Below are 18012 nucleotides of genomic sequence, written 5' to 3'. Positions count from 1 at the left end.
AATGACGGCAGCCCAACGTTTATACGAGGCGTGAATTATGGCAGCTGTCTAGACCTACCTTTCGTCTCCAGCACTTTCACAAGATATGTTAGATGGTTTTAGGATATCGAGACACACGGGAGTGATCATATTCCCACATACCTTGTCATCAAAGGAATGTCCAGTCCCACCCCACGGAACACCATTCGATTAATTGAGTGAACCACTTTTACTTCCACCATGAAGTATGCTTGTCGAGAGGGCTTGTCCTCTGGATTAGAGGAAGCAATCAAGTCTGCAATGCTACGCGCCGCGCGCACGGTCACGGTTTCGACAAAGCACACGGAAATGGATATAGAGTTGGAGCGACTTCGTGCACTCCGTTGTCGTGCGGAGCGGCGTTACCGGCGTAAAAAATCCATCGAAGACCTTAGGACAGCCAGACGACCACAAAAGAAACTTGAACGTCGCATGGATAGATTGGCATCTCGACGTTGGGCAAGATTTTGCCAGTCACTAGACCCCCGAAAGCCACTTTCCCACATCTGGAGAACCATACGTGGTCTACGTTCCTTCCCTGAACAACGTTTCCCATTCAAAGCGCTGGCGCTCTTCCAGGGGCGGCTAGAGGCTGAAGTTGCAGAAGACTTTTGTGCAAGGATCGCTGGCCAAGCAACCGGTCCAGGCTTTCGAGCCCCCAGTCGCTTCCCTGTTTCACGTGACGGCCGAATGGATCATCCTTTCATAATGGAGGAACTAGAAGCGGCTCTTGCTCTATGCAGGCGTTCTTCATCCGCGGGACCAGACGGAATATACTACCGCGCCTTGAACAACCTGAGTGATGGCGCACGGAGAGAACTTTTAGATCTCTACAACTTATCTTGGCAGGATGGCATGGTTCCCGAAGAATGGAAGATAAGCCGCTTGGTCCCTCTCCTGAAGCAAGGCAAGTCCCCACTTGAACCCAACTCATACCGCCCAATAGGGCTGGCCAGCTGTGTCGGAAAGATAATGGAAAAGATGATCCTTGCCCGCTTGGAGTGGTATCTGGAGCACTACAGCATGTTACCGAATCGCATGGCTGGTGTTCGTCGAGACCGCTCTTCAGTAGACAGTGTTGTTGATCTCGCTACGTACGTCCAGCTTCAAAAGTCACGCAAAAGATTATCTGCAGCTTTGTTCTTGGATGTCAAGGGGGCATACGATAACGTATCTCATGAGGCTATCCTCGATGCTCTTGAGATGGTTGGCCTAGGTGGTCGAGTTTTCCAATGGATCTCTCATTACCTTTTTATGAGATCGTTCTTTGTTTTTACCGGTGATGGTAAAACCGCACTACACTACACGTACCGAGGTGTTCCTCAAGGCGGTGTACTAAGCCCTACCCTATTCAACCTCACACTCATTGGTCTCGTTGATCATCTGCCAGCAGCGATCAAGACATCAGTGTACGCCGACGACATATGTATATGGACCTCAGGTGTGACACGTCCTCAGATACGTGCAAGACTTCAAAAAGCTGCTACTCTAACAGCTATATACCTCCGCAACCAAGGTCTTGAAATCTCGTCAGACAAATGTGCATTGATGGCGTTCGCTCGCAAACCAATGACACCCTATGCCATATCAATAAATGGCCAGATAATTTCTTATGAGAAGACTCACAAATTTCTCGGCATAATCATTGATAGAGATCTCTCATGGAGCCCGCACGTGACCTACTTCAAAAAGCGTCTGACACCAATCTCCCAACTTTTCAAGTTTCTGGGAGGAAAGACTTGGGGAGTGCCAGTGCATGCAATGTTAGAATTGTACAGCGCTCTTTTTCTGGGCTTCTTGAGATACAGTTTGCCCGTACTGACCAACACCTGCCAGACAAATCTTCGTGCTCTACAGGCTATTCAAGCTCGGGCTCTCAGGGTTTGTCTTGGTTTGCCAAAATGCACATCGACAGCAGCGACTATTGCGATTGCTCGGGACCAACCTATACAAACACACATTGCGGTAGAAGTGTTGAGAGTGCCCATTAGGCACGTTGCCCGTGCCTGTTCCCACGATCTGGCAACACTACCGTCAGAAAGGCCACAGGCAGCATTTTGTACTACGATTTCGGAGTATTACACCTGCCTCCCATCAGGCTTCACCCCCGCAACTAAGCCATCGATTCCTCCATAGTGTTTGGCTGGACCCGCAGTGCACCTGACCGCACCAGGAATCAGGAAAAAATCTGAGCTGTCATCACCTGCTCTTAAACAACTAACTCTGCTCCTTTTGCACGAGAGGTACGCCGAACACGTACATATTTATACGGATGGATCGGCAACTCTCCAGTGTTCCTCTGGAGCCGTGGTCATCCCAGCGAAAGCCACCACCATCAGTTTCAAGACATGTCACCCAACGACACCGATGGCCGCGGAACTTGCAGCCCTTCGCGCTGCACTTCGTCTCGTCAGCCAAGAACAACCTCGAAGATGGTCAATATTCAGTGACTCGAAGGCTGCACTGCAATCTTCGCTATCGGCCTTGCGGCGCGGACCACACGAACAACTGGTATTTGAGATTAGAGAACTCATTCATACCTTAACTGAGAAAGGACGCCACGTGACATTTCAGTGGCTTGCAAGACACTGCGAAGTCATAGGGAACGAACACGCTGATAACCCTGCTCGGTCGGCTCTTCAAGGGGACGAAGAGGAGCCGATACCGTTATCAAGGACAGATGCCGCTCGAAAACTTCGAATGATCAGCCGTGACATTACGTTCTTCTTGTGGAACGCTGGGAGTTTTCACGACTACCGACTCCACAATCTTGACTCCTCTCTACGCCTTTGTATTCCAGCTGGACTCTGCCGTCGCGAAGCTACCCTGCTTTGTCGACTATGGCTATGGGTGGCTTTCACCAAGTCTTTCGCTTACCGAATTGGATGGGCCGACGACGCCTCGTGTGAGGACTGTGGTAACGAGGATACTTTTCAACACCTTCTTTGTGACTGTCCTCAATATAATTTACAGAGACAATCACTCACAACCGCGATAGCGTGCTTTGACCAAAGACCTCTCACAGAGGAACTTATATTAAAATACCGCCATCATAAGCCATCGCAGCAGAGGGTGACGAGGGCACTGTTGCGTTTTTTGAGGGCGACAGACTTGGACAGGTGGCTGTAGCCTGAACAGATGTTGATAGCGCTGCAAGTGACCGATTGTGATTGTGTGTCTATGCTCCTTCCTTTCCTTATCTCTACTTTGTTACCACTTTACCTCCCCCTCCCCTCTCTCCCCAGCGTAGAGTAGCCAACCGGATTTTTTTCTCTGGTGAACCTCCCTGCCTTTCCCCTTTCCTCTCTCTCTCTCCGGAAATTTAGACCACCTGGGGTTCTTTAACGTGCACCTAAATCTAAGTAAACGGGTGTTTTCGCATTTCGCCCCCATCGAAATGCGGCCGCCGTGGCCAGGATTCGATTCCGCGACCTCGTGCTCAGCAGCCCAACACCATAGCCACTGAGCAACCACGGCGGGTTCAATATATATGATGGTGTGGCGGAAAGGAGGGGACGCTTGGATGGACAGGTATAGAGCAAATATAATTTCGAGCTTTTTTATTTATTGTTTGCACACTTCATTCCTTCGACACTGCTCAGACAAAGCATAGGCACCAAGAGCAATATATACTTACCTAGACGAAATGTCTCAGGATATTTCGATGCCGATAAGTATCGGAAAGGACGAGCGCTTTCTTTGTTAGTGCTTAAAATGCATTTATGTAGCGAGGCTTAAGGCATAACGTTGATTAGCCTTGTAAGGCAGTTAGCAAACTGGAATTAGTCGCAGAGCTGCGATTAAGGTACCTTGATCCTTGCATAGAGGAATGCTCTTTCTGTAGCGCATTCCTTATTCGCTCCAGCATATACCTCTACTGAGCAGTCTGTCTTGTGTCCTATCTATTTATGCTAAGAAGCACGAGAGATAGACGGCATAGATAGCGGCCCCTTTTCCGTATCCTGCCGGCGCTGAACGCATTCCACTTTGTTTCCTAACACACTAGTCCTGGCTAACTGTTACAGCCAGATCATCAGAGGAGCTATAGGAGTTTTCAGTATTACTCGCAGATATCATAAATATGTTAATTTCCTACTCCGCGTCAGTGTCAATTAAAAAGAAAGAAACCATTTCCTTCCTGGGAACAGCGATGTCACATCGGGTTTTATATATTTTTTTTCTTCTTGTACGACGGTATATGTAACTGTGCACGTGAATAAACTGTCAATTACAAGTAGCGCTTCGTGCTTGTCTATAAACTGTCTGTCGATTTTGTCAGAAGGAGGTGACACCTCCAAGGTGGGCGCGGACCGCCCTTGTGCTGTCGCTGTAGAATGCCAATTCAGCATTACGTTCAACCTTTTACGTCGTCTGTAATGCAATCATTACTGTGTGGATGCTTTCTCTATTTTCTTTCTTTGTATTTTTTCCACGTGGCTAGTATACCACCGATTCATCCGTTATTTCATGCCTGTTGGTAGCTGAGCAGCTGTCATACTCTATGTAAATACTTCTAAGCCCACCCATCAATATATGCTGAGTGCACCGCTTGGGGTAATATGAATAAAGAAACTCGCCGCAATGACTGTCGTTCATTATAGCCTCTGTTATCAGTTATGCTGATCATTACTGGTTGCCAGGCACGCTTGACTAGCTCGCTTGTATCTGCAGGTAAATGCGCGTGCGGATGCGCGTTGCGCGCGAAGACTTATGAGACCAACTAGCAGCCTCTACGATCGTGCCCCAGGAGAGCGACTGCACCGTACATGAATAGGTCCGCAAGAGCAAGAACCAGTAGCCGACGCCAGGGAGCAAACAAGACCCAGGCTGCGCTGGCCGGCGCCGGGATCATAAGCAGCAATCTAGCGAATCGCAGTCCACGGGGGAAAAACAAATTCCCCAAAGCGCCCCGAACGAAGGAGGAAGCACAGAAGAAAGGCGACCACTGCTGCGTATAGCCTCCTTTTTTTCCTTCTCAACGCACTGGTGCTTCGTGTTGCTACTGCCGCAGCTTCTTGCGTGCAACAGCGGCAAAGCAATAAATAATGCCAGAACTCGCAGTAGATGTATAACGGCCGGAGTGGTTTCCACTCGGAGGATTGCTCGCGATACATCTCGGCATTGTTTCCTTGCTGGAAGCCAGTTCCGCTTTATTGGGCGGATCGTTCTCTTTCCGGCGGTGTCTGTGCCTCGCGGCTCGTCTGCGTTGTGTTTCCGAGCGCTCCCGCGCGGAGTTCGCGTGGGATACCTGGCCGCTGGGATGGTTTGAATATCGCCGTGGGAATAGACAGGTGATAGGGAGGGCGATAGAGACAGCAGGGCAAGAAAGGTTGCAAACGAATCGGGATTGTCTGGTTTTTGTTAGTGTTCACATTTCGTGAGAAACTAAGGTTGGCACGTGGTGGCTGCCTCTGCTGCCATTTCGGTATTGGGGCGGTGCTACAAACCTCTAATTGTGCTTTTAGTATGCAGTTACCAGCTACGGCTGCTTATATTACAAGCATTTTTTCTGGTTTGATGTATATGCGCGTATGTATGTGTTTTGGCGTGTTTTGCACGCTTGCCGGCGTTCGTGCGTGTGCGCGTGAGCAGCATTGTTTTACATCTCGCGCTGAACCATACTTTAACATTCTTTTTGCACTTATATCGGGAGTTTGCTTCTTACCAGTGAATAGTAAGCACGGCCTCGACTGCAATAACCTCTCTTCTTAACATATCGCTTAGGAAATAGCCATGTATCTTCCTTGAAAAAGCGTGTCCATGATGCAGGCTCGTTTTGCGCTCGTCTCTAGCATAATGTCAGTGATAGTCCTGTTGAGACCCTGAATGCCGGTCTATAGGCAGGCAACCGTGATCAACAGCATCAAGGCTACCGTGGATGCCTGCAAACACACACACACACACACACACACACACACACACACACACACACACACACACACACACACACACACACACACACACACACACACACACACACACACACACACACGCACACACACACACACACACACACACACACACACACACACACACACACGCACGCACGCACGCACGCACGCACGCACGCACGCACAAATATATTGTAAAGCTGAGAAGACACACAACACCCGTTCACTAGGCCGGCTTTTCCGTTCGCTCCCTTGCCGTCGTCATTTCGCGCATGCTTAGGAGCGCCCTCGGCAAGATTCACTTCGTCTTTACTATATATATAATCTATATATATATATATATATATATATATAATCTATATATATATATATATATATATATATAATCTATATATATATATATATATATATATATATATAATATATATATATATATATATATATAGGTATTTCAAGGAAATACTGTAACCAGTCAATTGTAACCCAAATAAAAGTCGAGCTTTCGCTGCTGTGCTCGCAAGAGCGAGTACAGCAGTGCTTGCGATTTCAGCCCTTCTTCAAGTTTGGCGATAAATAGATTAATACATCGTGGAGGTGACAAAAAACTACAATGCGCTCGCCTTGTCAAGACGTTTTTTAATAAAATGACATGCTAAGGAAAACAGTTTCTTTCTTTTAGATATCTACAAATAAAAATTCACCTGTACCTTGGGAAGGTCACTGAGTCCGGGTTAATATATTAATTGGCAATTGACCATAACTTGTGACTGTATGACGTAGTCAATATGTTTCAGACACTTCTGGCAACTGCTGCTCAGCTTCCTCAGCGTGCAAGTGTTAGGCGGTATTGCGGCCTATTTTTTTTTTTTTTTTTTTGAATGTGACCTTCTCCTATGCGAATTCTGACTGCGGCCTACGACTGCAACCGTTCTGACGAGCCTTCTACGTGCATTAGCTGCGAAATTCCCCAGCTTCCTGGAATGCCGCTACTTCCCACACCGTTTTTCATGACATGAGCGGTGGTGCCATAACAGCGACGGCCATCGAGTGACCTACTTTCTCTCCCTGCGTTATTTGATATGTCGTCGCTGTCTTTTCATCGTACTGGCGCGATGTTTATCTTTGTTTTTCTTTCGCCATTTATTTTCGTTTATGAGTATTGTTCCCGTATAGCATCATATCAAAAGCTTTAATGCAAGTTTGTAGTCGGATGGCAGAGCAGCATACATCGAACTGAAAGCAAAACCGTACATTTTTTTGGCTCAGGGCGCATTCCATCTCGAACTCGGCGAACTTCTACTCTGCCGAATTTCATCGTCGTGCTCATACTTTCGGGTTGGTCCAACTCCAAATAAGTCGGACTAAGTCGGAGTCAGTCAACTAATGAAGGGGTTTGCCGCAGTCGATAGCCATGGATTTGCTGTAAAGAGGCTCGTTGTAGCGACGTCAGGGGTCACACCCATTGAGTCTTAAACGCTCCCGATGCTAGAACTCTCGGAAGCCGTTGTAGGATATAGGCTGGTCAACTGTTTAGGAAGCTCATGGGACTGTGTACCCTTCTCCCTCATAATGTGGCAAGATTACAGATATGTGTTAAATTGGATCAAGGATGGCCACAAGTTCCTTCTATACCCTCAAAACAGAGTGGCTAAAATCGTACGAACAAGCTACTTACACCCGTAGCGTTCGTTCAGGAGAGCCAAACGCAGCCGACATGATGACTGCAGCTGTGTGCGCGATGACATTAAGAGAGAGCAGTGGTGGGTGCAGCTGCCCAGAGTCGTTGCTACGGCATGAACCAGCATGACCAGCCCATCCAGCTGGAGGCTCGAATGTTGATTGTGAGGCATACTTAGTGCCTGAACCAGAGAACGTTATCCTGCAGGCATATCATCAAGTGAAGTACATCTCATAATTAAACAAATTCAGTTATCTGTTGGAGTTTCTACGACTGGCAGCATTTGTATCGAGGTTTGTAGAGCGGACTGTTTATCAGCTAAGGTGTCAAGATGGCGAAATACTTTTGTACATAGGTAACTCCAAGCGATGGTTTCACCTAAGAACTAGATCAGCTGTCGCCTAGATGTACCCTCTCGACACACTCTATTTTCCGAAAGCTTTATTCGTTGCTGGACGACAAGAAGCAACTTGACTTGGGAGATAGTCTTCAGAAAACAAGCGTTACATACAAGGAAGACTGCGATGGTATGAAGGCCGCAGCACAATCTTGACGCGAGCAATGTCTTGCGTTCACAAGGCTGATAATCACTGAGGCAAAGTGCTGTGCTTTGTACTGTGACGTGACCAGCACGGCGGTGAACACACGCGGGCGTTTATAGGTTGCGGGTGCCTTGCAAGAGAGAAGCGAGGTCAGCAACGCTTCTGTTCCCTGTAAATGGTACCTCAGAAAGCCTGGGAATGCGAGTTATCCACCGCTGCTTGATGACCGTGCGACAATAGCTGGACCACTTGAAGTAGCGGGCATTGACATTGCAGGCACGCTGTACTCGAAGAGCGAGAAGTGACAATCATCGAATTCAATGGTTTGAATTCAATGGTTTGAAGACCAATGGTTGAAATTCAATGTCCTATAAGGCAGAAATCTCGGAGTTGCCCAAAACAAGTGGCAGAAAAAATCATAATCAGCGTGTTCTATATTTGTATGTCAACATTAAAGTTAGGACAAATTAGAGTAAGGGGACTTAAGGTGGAATAAAGTGAATTAAGGTGAAATGAATAAAGGTAAATTAAAGTGGATAAAGGTTGATTGAAATCGATGAAGGTGGATTAAAGTATGTTAAAGTGGATTCAGGCACTATATTGTGGTTAAAGATGGAATAATTCGCCTTAAGCTGGATTAAGGTAGACTGAGGTGGATTAGGGTAGATTATATTGGATTAAGGCAGGTTAACGTGGACTGAGATGGAAAACATGGATTAAACTGGATTAAGATAGATAGACCGAGGTGGATGAGGGTAGATTAAGGTATGCTAAGGTGCATTAAAGTAGATTAAGGTGGATTAAGGTGTCTCTCGCACTCATGTCACTTAAGGATACTTAAGTGACTGTCAAACTTTATCGTATAACGCAGTGCACCAGCTCAGTGGGCGCTCTACGGTGGCGCAATAACCGCGGGCTGCCATACGCTCTGGGTATCGTATTTCAATTGCTAAGCATTCCACATAGCCTGACAATATTGGACCACTGCATCGGGCTCCGAAAATCATGCTGTTTTCCCTTGCAGCGGTAGGGTCTAGCTTCTGGCGCAGGTCAACATTGATCCAATTTGCTGCTGCCTTACGACCTCGCTATGTAAATTCATGTAACATTACAATTTACTGGTGTGTCAAAGTAACTTGATATCGATTTTGAACATTTTATTAAGAAGACATTATTCCTAGCCTTATAAAATTTAGACTATTGATATGTTACTATATTCTCCGCCTCTGAGCATAACATCATTGTTTAAAGCATAGAAACAACGTTTTATGTTCAGTGAATAGATCAATCCATATTCAACATGCAAGAATAATTCATTGTAGACAAAATTAAGCAGTGTTCCCGTTTTTTGCTCTGTAGGTCAGCGCACCAATAAGGAGTTGGAATTCGCTGACTAGCTCCGTAATGTGTTTGGCACTGCCTGATTTTTGCTTGTACAGATCACCATAACTCCATTGCGAATGCTGATCGAGGATAGGTAGCTGTGTGTACAGATAAAGCTGTAAAAATTAAACTGTTGACTCGACCATAAGTTCATGCATCATTAACAGATCCCGGAAACCCACTATCGTGAACACATTGACCTCGCGCCTGTTGACCACTTTCCATGTTTAGCCAGAATAGCGGTGCTGTCAGCAGACAGCCAACCAATGGAAGCGGAGTTATCATCTGCAGTGGGGATAAGCTGTCCTGCATGTTGAACATACGTAGTTCTGCGAGAGGCTGTCGTTTCGGTGAGCTTTGATCCTACCTTTGTTTCTATTCGGCCTGGAACAGTTGTAGTGTTAGGAGGAGAGGTTGCACAGAGAAGTCGCTTAGCAGTTTTCACATATATTTATTTTCAGTTCTGCAGTTTGGATACTTCTTAAGAAGAGATACATAGTTATGCTGTTGCATTTTAACAAGTCCGAAAACAGCTGCATAGAATTGGGTCCTAGCTTCCCAACAAGGCCTATGCAAATTTTAGCTGATCTGAATACGTCTGAATTTTCTTTAACGATATGGAAACTTCTGCTCGCTTTTACGTCACACCTACCGACGCTCTGTTTCAGCACTTAAGTATGGGAGCTTTTAATGAGTACTATCAGAGTCGTTTGATACATTTATTGGTCACGCAACTTCTCCGTCATGCTATGGCAGAGCTTACAGGAGTGAAAGTTAGAGTAGCTTATGTTTGCAATCGTCTTGCTTATTTCTTCAGCATGCAAAGGTAAAGTGTCAAAGATTGTTCTGGATGCAATGCAGTTGAAAGAGGAAGCACTCGTGCTTCTAATGCGACGCTAGATCACCAAAACATGCTGTCAATGTTATTCTTCAAATCAAGTACGTTGATGTAGGTTATGTAATTAGTGGGCAGCTCGTTGAACTTCGTATATTTCTTTGAGCTCACGTTAATGGATTGCTCTAGTGAAGCCAATATGCTAAACTTGGGTGTGCTATCACTTAACTGTTATATACTATAACTGAAGAGATCGCGAAGGAAGATGACCTTACAGGGACACTGAAGAGAAAAGAGATTTCTTCTGCATTAGTAAATCACACTTCCACAATGACGAAAACACCACTCTTACCGCGAGAAAGCTCTTGGTAAGCCAGAAAAGGGGTAAAAGCGATATACAAGTGGCGCCGCCGCATTGAAGTTCCCGCAGCAGGCCGCTGTTACGTCATGCATTTTGACTGCGCTGCTAGCGCCTTCGAAATAATTTAGAGGCAAAGATTGACTGCATTGTGTTCTAAAGGTGTAAAAGACAGAATTCAGCAAATTTCGTAAGTTTTTACTGTGCCAACGCCAACAAAATGCGAGCAATTACATAGAACTTTGTGACGTCACACTCACCTACCGGCATGTTGGTCTCGGTGCAAATAAAGCTTTGACCTTCATTCTGTCTTTTAATAATCGGCGTATCATAGCGACATTACCGATAACAGAGTTTTCAAACACTACTTTATCATTTTAACCGCATTTATTATTTCGCTTTAGTGTCCATTTAACGAGTTGTAGGATGTCCCAAATAAAGTGCACTTGTTCAACTTTTACTTGCAAAGTCTTGGTGCTTCTTAGAAATAGTGTTTTATTTCTTGCTGTAGGATGCTACTACAAACTGAATAATGTATATTACTAATCTCTGATTTGCATTCATATCGAGGTTCCTTCATGACGATCCCACTTTTTGATGTGACGGAATCTGGTTTACAATAATTAACCCCACAAACCCCAAACATCATTCTACATGCAGTCAAATTGAAACATTCATTTCTTGTCATGGAGTAGATGTATACAAAATATATAGAATGTTTTTGACTAAATAATATAGTGAATAATTTTTAGTAATTGGTTTCTTTAACTATGTAGAACTAAAAAGTTGCTCCACTGTATAAAATATGCTGCTATTGGCTTGCCAATAACTTTCCCGTGCTTCAATAGTTGAATGTGTGAGATTGAGTGCATGAATTGAGGTATGTTGGGCTATGCGGGGTTTAGAAAACAAGACTAAAAATATATTTGAATCAAAGATACAAATGTAATATTTGATTGGGGCTGTCTTTCAGCTTTTTTTGCTAGCAAGAAAAAATTGAATATTTCTGTGCAATGGTTTTTCCCGTCTCTGATCACTCAAGCTACACGAATTTCAATATTTTTACAGGCGACCCTGCTCTTGCGAATCCGAAGACCATTTCTTTAAATGTGAGTAAACAAACAGCTGTGTCGTCGCTATTTGTGCATGAGGACGTAAGTTCATTAACGATTTCATGAATGGAATTTGTTCTAATCAATGCTGGAATTCCTCAAACGACTTCAATCTTGGGAACAATTTTGCAGCTATGTAGAAATCCAGTATGCTGCTTTTTTACCGTGAACTTATGTCCTACTTAGTTTCAGCACGTATTTCGCATGCACTGCTCTAGCGCTCAATGTGTGTAGAATTTTTTTTTCCATGCTGCGAAGACGGCCTCGCTTAGATTATACAGGTTATTGGAATAATGCTGGGTTGTGGTCAGCTTGTCTACAGTACAAAATATTTGCAGTTAAGGCTGCATGAGTACATTAGACTTGCTTGCTTAAACATAGCAATCACTTTATATTTTGCTTCCACAAACGCATGGATATGTTTGACGATCAGTTCACTTTGATGTCATTGCAGAATACGAGGGTTCCGCTCCCGCCATGTAGTGTACTCTGGCCAAAACCTGGCACAGGCAGAGGGCCTCCACCTCTGCGTCGACAAAGAGGCTGTTCATGGTGAAAAATGCAGATGCAGAGGTGGTGGCAATCATGACTGTGCATTTTTTAAGTTGAACACAGTATATGGGCCTAGAACCTGGGACACTTGTACAGTCCGCTTGTAACTAATTATCAAGATGACACCACTTTCGAGACATTAACTCCCGAACTTTGAGGAGAAATCCATTGGCGTTCCAGTTACATTAGGCTTCAATGCATAAAAACGATGTTTTCTTAAGAAGGCAAGTGCAACGACGATGAATACTTACCGCTAGTTTGACGGCGGATATCCCGTAAATGGGGTCATTCGCACAATTCTTTTGAAGCGAGTAAGTATTGCAGTGCCACTCTCTAAAATGTTTTAATTGCAACATGTGCCATGAAGTGATTAGGTAAAAACCAAAATAGTAAACTTTGCATAATTAGTCTATTATGCATTCCATATTTTTGTGCAAGCAATGTCTGCGCCTTCGAGTAGACCAGCTCACGGACTAGAATGGGGCTATCTGCCAAAGGGAAGGCTTAAACATTTTTTAATATATTCGCTGAAACACCCTGCATACAGGGTGATCCTCCTTAAGTTTTACGTATTTGTTTAAATAGCCTGTTGCAGTTAAAATAATCATAATCCTTAAGCTGGTTCATTCAAAGAGCCGGACAATATTGGCACGAGAAATTGAAACACACATTCAGCCAGTTAACAAAAATCTGCTAATTAACATTTTAATTGATTACGGCACATAAGGCAATTTATAAATTGTAGCCGGTGAGTTTGCAAGGCGTATTCGCTAAGAATGAATTTTCAGAAGGGCGCTAGTTGGGAGATAAGTGCCATCAAACTTGCCCTAAAAGGCGCGGCTGTTCCAGAAAACGTTATTTTATGCATTAAGCACAGAAGTAACAGGAACGCACATGTGTTTCGTTCCCAACTAGGGGAAATATCTCTAAACTGGTGTCCTTGGAACATATATATATATATATATATATATATATATATATATATATATATATATATATATATATATATATATATATATATATATTTTGACCTATGCTAAAAGGTAAATAGAAGAAGAAAATAAACTTTATTAAAGGAATGGTCCAGCAGTTTGGTGTGGTGGCCTCAAGTGGCGGCTGGAAGTCCTTGGAGTCGGGTGGTATCTTCGGCTTGCAGGACAGCCCCGAGCAGATCCATGAACTCCGAACTTTTGAGAGCCGCCTCCCAGCGGCGGCGACGCCGATGGGGAAGGTCCCCGGCGGCCCCCGCAGCTGGGGCGGCGTCGGGAAGATCCGAGCTCGAGGCTTTCTGTACACTAGTAACGACCGTAGTTATGGACGCGTCGCGAACGGAGGTGGTTTCACTACCGTTGTTGTCGGCACATTCCCAGGGCATGTGTCGCAACGTTGCTCTCTTTCCGCACGCTTTAGGCGCATAAACTGGATATAGTCTTGGGTAACAGGGGTGTAAAACGGCCGGACTAGGGTAGGTGTCAGTGGCGTAGCCAGAAATTTTGCTCGGAGGGGAGGGGGGCTCACGTTGCAGTTCGGCCTCCTCCTTAAGAGGAAGCTTTAGCTCAGGTGCTCCTATCTAAATACATGTAGAACGAGAATTCGTTTTTCTCGGCAACCACCGCACCAAAATTGACGAGGGTTGTTTCATTTAAAAGAGAAGCTTAAATTCTAGTGAATGAATCTTTCTAATTTTTTTATTTAGGTTGGCAATTTTTTATTAAAAATTGGCAAAAAGTTCAGATTTCCAGGAAACGAAACTATCAAGTTTAAAACTGTAACTGAACAATAAAAAATGATATCACAATTCTGTGAATTGCACCTAATAGTGCATCTACAGCGTAGAAAATTGATACGTTACAAATGAACCTAAAAAAAATTAGTATTATGGAAATACGGTTTTTGCTGAACCCTTGTACACAACGTAACCAATTCACGTAAGGTATAAACTGACATACCAAATTTGTCAGCTTTGACTGTTATAGTAGATGCCGTTTACATAACAGCGATATCTGTTCTTGATGCAAACCTATTAGTTTGTAAACATCGTGCTTCTATCTTTTAAAACTTTCGAATTCTTCAAAATATTTTAAACAAAATTCAGGCCTAAATCGAAATTCCGCTTCCAGCAGGCACTAGAATTCAGCTTTCTCTCTCAAATGCAACAAATTACATTAGAAGCGATCCAGGGGTTATCTCAGAAAAGCGTTTCTGCGTTTTACATGTATCTGAATAGATCGCGTCGAAGTTGGGCCCGCGCTAAAGCCTCCTCTTAAACAATTCGTCGAGGGATCAAATACATGAATAATAACTGTAGTGCCATTGCTAAAGATGCTGAAAACGAATTCTTGAACGCTACGCACTGTCAGAACAAGTGAAATATTTAGTTCTTTTATAAAAGAATATACTATTATGGGCCGAAAATTGTGCTCAAAGTAACTGATATCAATGCTTCTATGTTGTTGTCTATTCAATAAGTAAAGAAAATATCACACGAACATTAGAACTATATCCGTTCGAAACCAGCAAAGCATTGCATGCCGCTGAGATGAAAAATGTAAAGGCCATGAAATGAACAAGTTGAGGACAAATATGTTGATGAAACTTTGTTTGTTTGTTAATGAAACTCTGCTTATCCTCCGTTCTTGTCTCATCAGCTCATCAACCATTTCAATTTTGTTGGGGGTGATCTCATGGTGGCTTCGGCCCGGTCTTGGATCATCTTTGCAACTTTCACGTCGTACTTTCAACAGTTTGCTCCAATGCTTCACAGTGGCCAATGAAATTTAATGTTCAACGTGCACGGCAACCATACGACGACTAATTTTATGGGGGGAAACATCTTCAGCTGTCAGAAAACTCACGACGCCACGCTGTTCATTTTCTGGAGCGTCCATTACGTCACGCAACTATGTTTAACCCAGTGTATGAGAGCATCAAAGAACATTTATCCTCACACCTACATGCCACTTTTGTAAATGAGAGATGCCTGTTTGCTACGCGCATGCCTCGCAGATAATGAACCGAACCATTATTGCGTGGGGTGGGTAGACTCACTTTCATTTGACTCGCCCTCGTACATTAGAAATGCGCAGATACAATGGAATATACAAATGCGAAAATGCAGATGATAAAGGGCAAAACAAGTGTCACTGGAAACAAAGTTCGCTGCACGTATACACAAAACCTCGCAACAAGATATTTAAATATACGTATATGTCTCCAATAATTCTACGTGTCTAAGAAAATGTCGCTGGATATAATGCATCGAATAAAGCAAATAAGCATGTTGCGCAATCACAGATTCACGGTATCCTAGATCCCACCCCCATTCCATCCACTCCCAACGATGTATCACGCGCGAGGGAAGGTGGCGCGCTTCCTCCCCGCTTTTCTCCTTTCAGCACACAAGACTGAGCCACCATCGTCGGCCCACCCATGCCACCTCCCCCCCCCCCCCCCCCTCTACGCTTTCACTCGCACATACAGTATGCGGCGCGCGGTCCCGATGTTATCGCCCTTGGACTTTACATGGAACGTGATGGCGACGGCGACGGCAGGAATGCGCCCGTAGCATCCGTATAATTGAATAATACAATAAGAGTATCCGGCATGAGAAGCGTACGTTGGCCCATTGTTTTTCTTTCCGCAAAAGAAATAACGATATCGAACTTTCACCATGCGACAATTCGCTGCTCCACAACATTGTCTTTTTTTTTTTTCCTTGAGTGGGCTGGGGCACCGAAATGAAGAAACGCAAAGTATCTCCACAATCGAATGCCTACTTTGGGTCCCTACTGTTGCTACCGAAGCAATATCGAAGTAAACGTGAGACGTTTGGTCCACCGAGAACCATTCCCATACTGCTGGGTGTCCTACACCTACTAGACAAGACTATCCGGAGATGTTGCTCTCAACCGAACGCGGTGGAATCCGTCGAGTCCCCCCAGTGACGGCGGCGAGTGACCATGGGTCCCTTTTCTCGTCTGCTAGCCAGAAAGCGTACAAAACTCTCCTAGGCGGAAATCCACTCGGCCAGAGAAAACCGAACGCGCACCGAACTGCGCCGAACGGTGGTAGGGGCAACATGAGAAAAACGCATGCGCTCGGGCTGGATCTGGCAGCCTGCGGGTAGGGTTGCGAGAACGAAAATATTGAAGAGGCTCAATGTGTCCTCGTGAATAAAAGTAGAAAAAAGAAATAAGAACGCAGCTACCTTTGCTGGCTTTAGTGTCTTGACATGGATGCTTTGGAGTAGGTTAAAAAAATGTTGATATTTCTTTGTGTGAGATGGCGGCACAAATGAACCACCACAACGCTTCCTCTCATCGGACCTCGCTGCGTGCTTTGTCAACTTGCCTGATAGTGTGTTGATTTGGCTTGCCTTGTAGCATGTTCCGATGTACGACTTTAGAAAAGTCAATACACTTTGGCGTCAAATGTTTACAACAGCATTAAAGCAAGAAAGTTCTGCAACAACTTTGGATATGCCAATGCACGTTTCACATCAAAAGTTTATGACAACTTTATACCCATAAATATTCGGAATTGACATCCATGCGTCCATAAATTCCGCGGCCTCCGCGAAATGCCGCGGCGAGCCCGTTCGCCATCAAAACGCCCTTGAAACTTTGTGCTCGGATGGCGCTGCTTGCGTTATGTAACTCCTGGTGCGTGGACGTTGTCGCAGAATCACGCTCGAGTTCGCAATGTTTGCGGTGAAATGTTTTTTTTTTTTTTTTTTGAGCATGAAAAAGACAATCTAGACAAAATCCAGAATGATTTCCGGCGCCGGCGGTTGCTTTGGTCGGCAGTGCATGGACAGCACGAAAAAATTTCGGGGAGGGGGGGGAAGCTGAAGCACCATAATTCCCCCCCCCTCGCTACGCCCCTGGTTGGTGTGTATTCGCAGTAGGCGTAAGGTTGCGGCCTCGTTCCTGTTTAACTTATCGTGCGGTGGTGGGCAAATAGAACAAATATATTTTTTTGAGCAATGTGGACTGGTGGAACGATCTTCATCAGTGGTTTTGTAAATGCTGATGAAGATCGGGCCACCAATTGAAATGGTTCAATTTAAATACTTTTGTTCACCCTGTAGCATCGCTCAAGTTCTTTACACAGATACAGATTACACAGATACAGATTACAGATATTGTTTGAAGACTTTTTTTTCTATGTATATATATATATATATATACAATATACTGCGGGTGGCCCCAAGCAGTAGTGGTGAAATAAAAAAAAATAATCATATTTATATATATATATATATATATATATATATATATATATATATATATATATATATATATATATATATATATATATATATATATATATATATACGATTTTAGAAAGATAGAAAAACTATTTCATATGTGTATTGCCGGTCCACGCGCAATCGTTTCGGGTTGCCGTGTTTGCTTCACGTGGCCTCCGATATGAAAAGCGTAGCGTAGATACCGGGGCCACCACGGGTAGCTACCACATGCCATCTTGGCTTTCTCCTCCACGAAGTTCCACCCTTAGACGGAGCCGGGAACCCATTTCACCCTTGAGCCCCTTACCGACTCCCCTGTGTGGCTTCCAGCGTGCTATTGCAAATGAAAGGACAAATAAAAGTTGGAGGACGCTCATTTGCTTCGCCCTTAG

This window comes from Dermacentor andersoni, chromosome 3 (assembly GCF_023375885.2).
Source record: "Dermacentor andersoni chromosome 3, qqDerAnde1_hic_scaffold, whole genome shotgun sequence".
NCBI lineage: Eukaryota > Metazoa > Arthropoda > Arachnida > Ixodida > Ixodidae > Dermacentor > Dermacentor andersoni.
This window is presented reverse-complemented; position numbering follows the sequence as displayed.